We start from the raw sequence: 10,642 nt of genomic DNA on the forward strand, positions 1-10,642 counted from the left end.
CTTAGAAAAGACTTCTTTGCTCATATTAAACATATTTTCTTATTTATACATGTGTTTGCATTCCAAATAGGATTAGTTTAGTATAAAATATAAATTAGAAACCTAGTATTTTTTTCAAGTATCCAACTAGTTCTATGTGGTCTTTTCCCTATTGATTTGAAATGCCATCTTTATCATAATATATTCTTTGTTTTTAATTTTCTGTACTAGTATGTTGATCTGATTATTGATGAGACATTTTCCATCATTTACTTATAGTTTTACAATATGTTTTAGTATCTGATAAGGCTAGACCCTTCTCAATCTTTCTCCCCTCCCCTAATTTTTTGAACAACATTTTAAACTTAATTCTGTACATGTAACACACACATACCTTTTTGTGTTTTATTGGGATTATGTTAAAGTGTATAAATCATCCAAAATATAATGGATATCTTTATGAATTGTTATCTTTTTGTTTTTCAGGAGCATTTGAAAATACTCCTCATTTATCTTTTTTGATTTGTTTTTTGTTTTTTTGAGGCATTGCTGTGTAGTTCAGGCTAGTCTTGAGCTCACTATGTAGCTCAGGCTGGCCTGAAACTTGTGGTGGTCCTCCTGCCTCAGCCTCCTGAGTGCTAGGATTATGAGTGTGCAATACCATGCCTAGTTCCTGATTTAAGAATTAAAAATTCAGCATATTCCCCTCTATGAGACTAATTAATCCTACCAGGACCATCTATTAAGTAATCCTTCCTGTAACCTCATTACAGATTCTGGTATTTTTTCCTATATGAAATTGTAGCGGCCATTTGAGTTCACTTCCAAACTTAGTTTGATTTCCAGTATAACATGGGGCAATGTTGTAGCCAGTTTTTAAATAAATCAGACTTTAAGATATAAGGCTAGTCTCCTCTCCAGTCTTTTTCAGACATTCAATATAAAGTTATTGTGAAATTCTGTATTCTAAGAGACTGACATAAACAGTACACACACTCGAACAGAAAACTATAAACCAGTCTCACTTAAAAATTTAATAGTCCTACATAAATTATTAGCTTGGCAGTTTTAATAGTATTTTCACACACAACCAAATAGCGTTTATTCTAGAAGCATGATTGATTTATTATACAGAAATAAAATATTTTAAAAATACGGTGGTCATTTTATTTAAATCTGTAACATACATATTCACGTCCTCTCACTCCCTCTCTTTCTCTCTGTAAAGGAAGAAAACCTTTATGGTTAGGAAATGAAAGTGTTTTAAAGCTTGTCACTGTAGCTTTCACAATTGTATGTATTTACCAAGAATTATAGACCCGAACTTTTATACCTCAAATAACACTGAAATAATAACACATGCAAATAGTTTTAAATTTAGAATTGCAATGTTTTTAAAAACAGCAATTCATTACTGCACTTCCCACAACTTGTCTTGTTCTGTGGTCTTCAGGAAAACCACTTCAACATTTTTTAGCAGCTAATTCTGGTATTACCACCTTATATGAATGGGGTGTATTGCTCTCTGTTGTTCCACCAGTACTTGACATTGTCTTCATTACACATTTCACCTCTCATTTCTTCCTTTGCTTTATTTCATCTTACTAATACAATGACTGGTTAAATCCAGAATTCATATTTATATTATATAACAGAAAATAATGAAGCAAACAGTGTGTGAGGCTATGTTTTTTTCTTACCACTTTGTTTTTTAAATTAAATAATTGCCTCATCTTAAAATCATGCTTGGTTACCATTGATTCTGAATTTATCTTCTCATAGGCTTCAGTCTGTCTTTGTAATGACTGACCTGTGACATAATTCATTTATTTTCCTGAGGCACCCTTCCTAGAGGCTTCATGCTTCCTGATTTAGTCTTGATTGCTCTGTAGGTCTGTTTCATGTATGTTGCCTTAAGAATTGTCTTTGCTGGCATCCTGGAAATTCCCTGTATTGTTTCTGTTTCTTTTACTTTTTCTTTTTCTCTCTTTTTTTAATTTTTTTGGTACCGGGGATCGAACTCTGGTCCTTGTGCTTGCGAACCAGGCAGTGGAACCCTTGAGTTAAATCCCCAGCCCCCTGTATAGTTTCTCGTGTTGAGGCTCTGTTTCCTGTGCCCATACCTTTATGGTTTACTACTTCATTTTACAGGGAAATTTTCTGTAGTAGCTTCCTACAGAGAGATGACTAGTAGATTAAATTTTTGAGTTTTTACATTGCTGAATGTATCATATTCTATCTACCCTTACAATAATGTACTATTTTAAATTAGTGCAGAATTGTAGAATGGTTCAAAGTTTTTTATACTAAGAATTTTGAAAATATTGATTGCACTAGTATCTTCTAGCTGCCAGGTCTGCTCTTTAGTAGTCTGGTGCCGTCCTAGTTCTTAATCTCTGTCTGTCTCTGTCTCTCCCTGTCCCTCCTTCCTTCCCTGTCTTTCCTTTCTCTATATCTTGAGTACTATTTTCTCTTCATGCTGGATATCCTGAAATTTTATGGTAGTGTACATTGTGTTCTTGTTTTAAACATGTATTTTGCTATGTAGTCAGTAGGCTGTTTCTTTCTGCAGACTTGAGTTTCCTTCATTCTATTTGTTGTCCTCTTTTAAACTCCTAATCAGATATTAGTCTTCCCAGGTAGCTTTTCTAATTTTTTACCTTTCCTCTTATTACTAATTTCTTTGTATTCTGCCTTCTTGAAAATTACCTTGACTTTTTCTTTGAACTTGCACTGAGTTTTTCCCCCCAGTTCTTGTTCTCTGTTCATTCTCTCGTTCTCTCTCTCTCTCCTTTTCTTACTAGTTTAATTTTTAAGGGCATAAAATTTTCTCTTGGAGTATTTTAATTACACTTTCTGTGACATTTTTCTCTGTCTCATCTTTCTTTTCTTATCCACTTTTGTTCTGGTCTCCATCTTTGTTTGTTTGTTTTTGTTTTTTTGGTACTGGGGATCAAACTCGGGTCCTTGTGATTGTGAGGCAGGCAGCAAAACCACCGAGCTAAATCCCTGGCCCTCTCAGTCTTTAATATTAGAAACTTTCCTCAAATGCATTGAAATCCTTGGTTCCATTCATATTTAAAAGGTATTATAAAATGATTGAAAACTCTGAATTTGAGAGCCAGTCTCTCTACTGTTGGTGAACTCTGCTATCTGAAACCCCTAAATGCAACAATCCTTCTCTAGGTTGGTTAGTTTGGGATTCTGGTTTGTTTGTGTGGTTTTTTGTTTGTTTGTTTGTTTTTGTACTGGGGATCGAACTTGGGACCTTGTGCTTGCAAGCCAGGTGGTGGAACCACTGAGCTAAATCCCTTGCCCAGTTTGGGATTCTTTGCTGAAGAAAATACAGGCTGCTTATGTTTTAAAACTGTCCTCAAAAACCAGCTTTGAGTTTAATCAGACTCTCATATAATCCTCTGGTTTTATATCTACTCCTATGCCTGTTAAAGCCCAACGCCCCTTGGGTTTAGTTTTTCCAGAAATCATACTTTCTAATTTCTGGAGGATTGGGAAGCCACTCCACACTAACTGGATTTACAGACCTAGAATTCTAATAGTTACAGGAATATCCAGTCCCAAGCCTTTTGAGGTTTCATGAGAATTTGCATGCTTATCTTTAGGCACATAAATTTGGTTTTCCTCAGCTCTGATGTCATTCTTCCCTATCTCTGTGTATTGCGGTTTAGGGTTATACTTTTCTGATTCATCAAAGTGCTTGTTTTTCTAACTCTTATTCTCCTTATTTAGGAATGATTAGGCTTTTTTTTTTTTTTTTTTTAAATTAGGAATCCCTTGTGAGGCAGATGGCAGCACCACTGAGCTAAATCCCCAGCCCTAGGAATGATTAGGGAAACAAAAATCTTTACTCTGATATTTTAAAATCAGGAGTGTATTTTATCCTTTTTATAAACATGCTATTATATAGCTTTGCCCCATTTCCAAGGTACAAAATGTATTTTGGACATGTTTTTATATTAATATATACTGATCTATGTCATTTGTTTTAACTACTGTATATAGTATTTCATAAAATGCTTTGTTGTGATTTATACAGTCAGTCCCCCTACTAATGCAAATTTTAGTTCTTTCTAGTTGTTTTTGTGAATATTGCTGCATTGAGTATTCTTTAGCCTAATTTTTGGTGAATTTTTACAAATACAGCCATATAATAAATTTCTAGTTCTCGTATTAACCACTTCCCAGTCCAGTTGTTTAAATACAGGATGACCAAAAATTGCATTAATTTTTCATTAATTTTATAATATAATGTAAAAAGAATAACAAAAATGACAATTTTTATCAAATTTATCTAGTAATTTTTCTGTGTACGGTATATCTGAAAACATTCAGTACACACTGCAACATTACAATCTGGGCAATAATATCTAGTCTCTTTCCACATTCTCTTTGCATTGTCTTTCTTTGAACAATATACTTCACACTGTACTGTTGGCCTTCACTTTTTTCCTGTGGGTGGTATAACTTTTAACAAAATGTCTGCCCACCAAGGGTAATGGTGAAGATGATGATGGACACCCTGGTTGGTGTTTTGCTGTCCAACAGTTTTCAATTATTCGGTCTAGTAATCTGAATTGTAAGTGACTTTTTAACTCCCTTGTTTTGAATAAATAACAAATGAGTTTTATATTGTTTGTTCCAGAAGGTGTATAAATATTTCATAATAATATTTTTCCTTGCTTTTTGATCAAAGGGAGCTTGTTAGATATCAGTCAAGTATGTCAGCACCACCCGTAGAATTTTTATAATCATTGACCACTGTTGCAATTTTTTTAGTTTTGTTTCTTCAAGTTCAATTATTTCTGTATTATGAATACAATAAGGAGATGTCTTTTTTGTCTTTCCATTTCATCACACGGACATTTCCACTCTGATAGGCTAACATTTCTCCCTTTTTCAGTTTCTGCTTTTGCAAATCTTTTGGCACTTCCTTCCTGTTCACTTTCAGTGTCCCACACATGTCTGTTTTGTATTGTAAAGAATGTTACTGAGTTTTGGAGAAGTATAAAAATTATATCTAATGTACTTATGATAAGAGTTTTTATGGATTGTAACACAAAATTATAGGTTATTTTTTGCAAATAAACATGAATTAGTAAAAGAAAATAATTAAAACTTAATAGATTTCACCAAAAACAAACATGAAAGGTAAATACATTGTTCTAACTAAAAGCGTATGCAAAAAATAGTCAGTGTAAAACAGACAAAAGAGTATCCCGTGCAAACAAGAATCAAGGGGATGAAGTGACACCTGCCAGAGCAATGCTTCAGGTAGTAAACATGTAAACAAATATGCTGCCCAAATGATACTCAAGGTAAATTGTTAAGTGATTAAGAATATCTGTTTAAAATTTGAATCATATTATAAAATTGTCTCCCGAAATATTTACATACTCACCAACAATCTGAAGGGAATCTTTGCAATGACTAGTTTTATCCAGTTTTTTAATGTGATAAGTAATGAGACTGGCATTGTTTTTATTTGAATATTTTAAATCTCTGATTAATTTATTCTTCATTTACTGCAAGCCATATTTGAAACCTTTTTATGAAGCTCTTTTTTTGGGGGGGGTGTAGCAGGTATCGAACTCAGGTCCTTGCACTTGTGAGGCAGGCAGCAGAACCACTGAGCTAAATCCCCGGCTGAAACCTTTGTAGATCGTTACTGTCTGTGCTATTTGTAAATTACAAAACAGAAATTAGCTCTTTGTTGTATGTAATGCAAGTATATTGTCTCACTTTGCCAGTGGTCTTCCAATTTGGTATATAGTATTTTTGTCAGACCAAAACTTTTTGACTAAAAGTTGGAAGTAGTGGCTCGCACCTGTAATCCCAGCACTTGGGAGGCTGAGGCAGGAGGATCACTGAGAGTTTGATGCCAGCCTGGACTACACCGTGAGTTCCAGGACAGCCTAAACTACATAGTGAGACCCTCTCTTTTAAAAAAAACAAAGAAAAAATCCTGTTGACTAATGAGAATATACAACTTTTTCAGTATAGCTTATTGATTCTATAGTGTTAGTATCTAAACTATAGTTTTCTTTTATATAAACTAACTATAAACTATAATGAAAGAGAATAATCCAGCCACCAAACTAACAGTAGTTAAAGTTACTTACTTAGAAATAAACAGCAGAACCGTCATAAAGAAATATTTTAAAACTACTGTACTGAGAAGGCAAAATTTCTTGGACAGGACACAAAAGCACTAATCACAAAAGAAAATTTGACGAAAAGGACTTAATCAGTATGAATAATTTTTCATTCTCAAACGATATTAAGAAAATGAAATGCCATAGAATGGTGGAAAGTGTTAATACTTACAAGTGCTTAATAACTAGTATTCAGAATATATGAACAACCTTTGAAGTCAACATTTAAAAAGATGAACTACATAATATAAATATGAGCAGAATACTCAGCCTTTTCACAGAAGATATTCAGATGACCAGTAAGTACATGAAATAATTTTCAATATTTGCATCAGTACTTGCAAATTAAAGTGGTAGTAAGGGCTGGCAGTGCAGCTGAGTATGTGCATATGTCCAAGGTCCTTAGTTTAACTCACACCACCCAACAAACTAAAACAACAAAAACCATAGTAGACTGTCACTACATAGTGAGATAGCCAGGAGAATAGCTCAATTTGAAAACAGTGACACCTACATAGGTATGAGGATGTAGAAAATTTAGAGCTCTCATTTGTGCTGATAGAACTATAAAATGGTAAACCTTCATGTAACTTTTTAATAAAGTTAAACATACTAAAAATACTATGTCAGGAGGTCCCCAAGACCATCGCTAGATTTCATGTTTGCTAGGGGCATTCATAGAACTCAGCAGTTAGTTATGGCTTTCTGATGTATTGCAGCAGGATGTAAAGTAGCTAGCACAGGAAGTTATTGGGGCAAAATCCAGGGGAGATCAAGTGCAAACTCCCAAGGGTCTTCTCCTGGTGGAATCACACAAGACACACTATATTTCCCCAGCAAGAAATTTGACAGTACTAGTGAAACGTTATGTAAGTGTGGCACAAAGTGGGGCATGGTGCACATAGAAGCTAAAGCAGGGAGTATTGCAGCCTGAAACACATAGAAAGACCCTGTCTCAAAAGACCTAAAAATAAATGAATAAGTGAGGCAGGCAAGCTTATTAGAGACTAAGTGTGCAGAAATTTTACTGGAGGGATGATCACACGTTCCTTTGTCTGGTACACATCCAAATTCTAGACTTCTGAAGTAAAGCAGTTATTCAGCAAAAGCCATACTGTTACAATGCACAGTTTAGGCTTGGGGAGCCACACTGACAAGATAGGAAAGAGGTGGAAATCCTTCCCATATCTAAGTATATGTCCACTAACAATAGATATAAGAATGTTTGTTCGTAGCCAAAGCTAGAAATAGCCTATGTATTCAACAACTGGAAAATGGATAAACAAATTCTTGTATATTTTGTAATATTATTTTGCAATTCAAAAGAACTACCTTACTGAAAAATTAAAAAACATGAATTTACCCCAGTGCCATAATCAAAACATGAGTAAATCTTAAAAACATTATGTTAAAAGAAACCAAAAACAAAAGAGTATATACTTATGAGATTCAATTGGTATGAAATTAAGAATCAGCAAAACTAATTTGTCATTAGAGGAAGCAAATGTGATTTCTGTGAGACAGAGAGAAATTAACTGGAAAATAGTATGATGGAATGCATGTTGATGGAATGTAAGTTTAGTGCTACTCTGTAGGGACTTTAGAAAAAGCTTTTGGGCTGAATTTAAAGAATGAGTATGATTGAAATGGCAGCAATTGGCAATAGAGGCAAAAGAAAGATCATGGACCCTGTTTACAAAAGCAAAGAAAACCATAAAGGGAAAAGATTGATCCAATGAGATTAGAGTTCAGAGCAGTGACGGTGAACCTTTTGGAGCTTTCAGTGATAACAAATAGCCCATGCATGCTGGAGGTTTGCCACCACTGGTTTAGAGTCAGGGTGGAACACAGTTACTATGATTATGAAGTCTTGAGTCTGAGCCATATACTGTAGATTCTAGAGATTCTCTACATTGTCTCATTTGAGTAGTGTAATTACATAATGTGCTTTAGGTAGCCAGTTCCAGTGATGATATGGGTAATGAATTGGGGAGGGGAGAAGTTGAATACTATGTGCTTACACTGCCCTTTAAATATACTGTGCCCTTCTCATTCTTTACTTGTCAGAAATCCGTGTCATTCCTTAAGTGTACCTCCCTTAAACACACACACTTTATAGTATAGTACTGCATTCTTCCTTGTAGATTATGAGATAATAAAGGCTTGAACTCTTAGCCTTTTCATCCTTACTTATATACAGGTGTGAATATGTTGTCCTTTTTCCATCACTCTCCTTCACTTCAATTGCTAGTATCTTTTTTTTTTTTTAAACCAGGGATTGAACTCAAAACCTTGCACCTGTGAGGCAGGCTTAGTGCCACTGAGCTGAATCCCAAGCCCAATTGCTAGTTTCTTATAGAGATAATTGTTTAATAAATGCTTGTTGAATTAGATACAGGTCAGTGGCCCACCTAAGAAGTCTTCAGGATCTAATAGTAATAGAGGATTTTGAAAAGGTTGTACAAGAGAAGAGTTAAAAATACCAAAAGTTCTAACTTCATAGATTGAGAAAATGGCAGTGTCATAAAGAATGCCCACACTTACCTGGGTGTGGTGGCTCACGGCTGTAACCCCAGCACTTGGGAAGCTGAGGCAGGAGGATTGCTGTGAGTTTGAGACCAGCCTGGGCTACATAGTGAGTTCCAGGTCAGTCTTAACTACATAGTGAGACACTGTCTCAAAAAAAAAAAAAAAAAATGAATGCCCACACTTGAGTAATAAGTCAGAATAATGAGGTGCCAACAAAAGAAACAAATAAAGGAGGTCATAAATCAAGCTTGAATTAAATTATTTATACCATCAGTATTTTCTTACTTTAATAACTTGTACCTTTTCATTGTAGGGATATCTTTAACATAAAAATTGCAAAATATGAACCTAAGAAGTTTTGTTTGTCTGTGGAGGTAGGTTTGTTTGTTTGCTTTTGAGGGGAGGGATGTTCGATTTTTGGTTTTGGTTTAATGTGCTGGGGATTGAGCTAGACCCATATAAACTAGATATATTGTCTACCGCTGACCTATACCCCAAGAACCTGAATCTGAACGCTTTTTAATACTTAACATTATGTAGATATACACTTTTAGAATGTTCTGTGTATATTGCAATAACTTTTAAATAGATGATCAAATAAAGAAGAGAGGACAGGTTGATTTTGTCCTGAGAAAATGGCATCCTGACAAGACAAAAGATCAGTACTGAAAATAACTAGGCTAAAGGTGGCTTTCCTATCACCACATACCAGATATGAGAGTAGTAAAAACAGTCAAATGGACAGTTCTGCTAGTTTTGGAGTGTGCGAATAGAGAAAAGAAACATTCTGTTCCTCGTATTCAAAAGAGGAATTTCTAGGGTAAATTACTGGTTTCAGTAATAAGTTTCATATTCTGTCCAAAGAAACATTTTCCCCCTTGGAGATAATGATTCATACTCTTCTCAGAATTTTGCTTTTGTGGAAAATAAAATGCACTCATAAATACAGCACTGTCGTTTGGATCTTAGCTAATGATATTATTGAGTAGACTATTAATGGGTAAGAACACTAGTATTACAAAGCCAGTTGTAAGAGGTACCAAGCACATTCTAATTAGCTTATTCTAGGAGGTGTGAAAGAATGTTTTTAAAAGAGTGATAATCTAATTATTATAATGTGGTGAATTATGCAATAAAAATAGGACCTATAATTACATTTTAAAAAATACCTCATCATTTTTGAGGGGCTAGTGTCACAAAGTAAATTTGTAATTTCCAGTATTGACAGTGGAGATACTTTAAAGGTGTGTGTGTGTTTTGTTGTGTCCCTCAAAATTGATATAAGATTATCAAATTACAGTCATATTGCCCATAAAGCAACTACCAAATAAAAGGTTATCAGCATTGGCTAAAGTTGAAAGTTTATTTCCAGTTTTGTTTTAACCTTAATTTTATAAAATGTAGAGGCTTGAATGTGCCCTTTATGTACCATAATTGATTCTATTACTCTGAAGTTTTATATCGGGATATTTCATTATGTATTTATCCCTATAATTACTGTTATTGGACATACACAAAAGTTTCTGTTAATGTCCATATAGTCTCCAAGCTAGGAACATTCTTTTATCTCATTTTAATCTTTGCAGTTATTACCTTTCTTGAGTACCTCTTTAGCCCCTTGAGAAGACTTAGAATTTTAGCTCTTGAAGTGCCCATTTCCAAAATTTCTTACATCTTCCTCTATACCATATTTTAATTTCAGCAAAAGTTAGTTGATGAATCATAGTATGTGAAGCACTTGTTGGATAACAGCCTAATGACTCGTTAAGGAACCAGCTGAAAAGTTTTCATCAGTAAGTTTTATAAGGAAGCACATTGACTTACTAGATTATTATAAGTAATTTTTAAATTCTACACATTGGTCAACTGATGTTATAGTGATTAATAAAAATGGAAAAATTCTACTTACTGATCTGTTCTTTTTTTTTCTTTTTCTTTTTTTTTTTTTTTTTTTTTTTTTTTTT

At 34.1% G+C, this 10,642-nt stretch overlaps 1 protein-coding gene across 1 annotated transcript in view; it reads left to right on the forward strand.

The window, feature by feature from the left end:
* Positions 1-8,981: 8,981 nt before the first annotated feature.
* The window catches only part of Pik3ca (phosphatidylinositol-4,5-bisphosphate 3-kinase catalytic subunit alpha), a 49,151-nt gene continuing 47,490 nt past the window's right edge, over positions 8,982-10,642 (forward strand). The window contains exon 1 of the mRNA XM_010632441.3: positions 8,982-9,052. The gene's annotated coding sequence lies outside the window, so the exon portion shown is untranslated. The remainder of the gene's footprint in view (positions 9,053-10,642) is intronic.

This window comes from Fukomys damarensis, unplaced genomic scaffold, assembly GCF_012274545.1.
Source record: "Fukomys damarensis isolate Sample0158 unplaced genomic scaffold, DMR_v1.0_HiC HiC_scaffold_12, whole genome shotgun sequence".
NCBI classification, from domain to species: domain Eukaryota; kingdom Metazoa; phylum Chordata; class Mammalia; order Rodentia; family Bathyergidae; genus Fukomys; species Fukomys damarensis.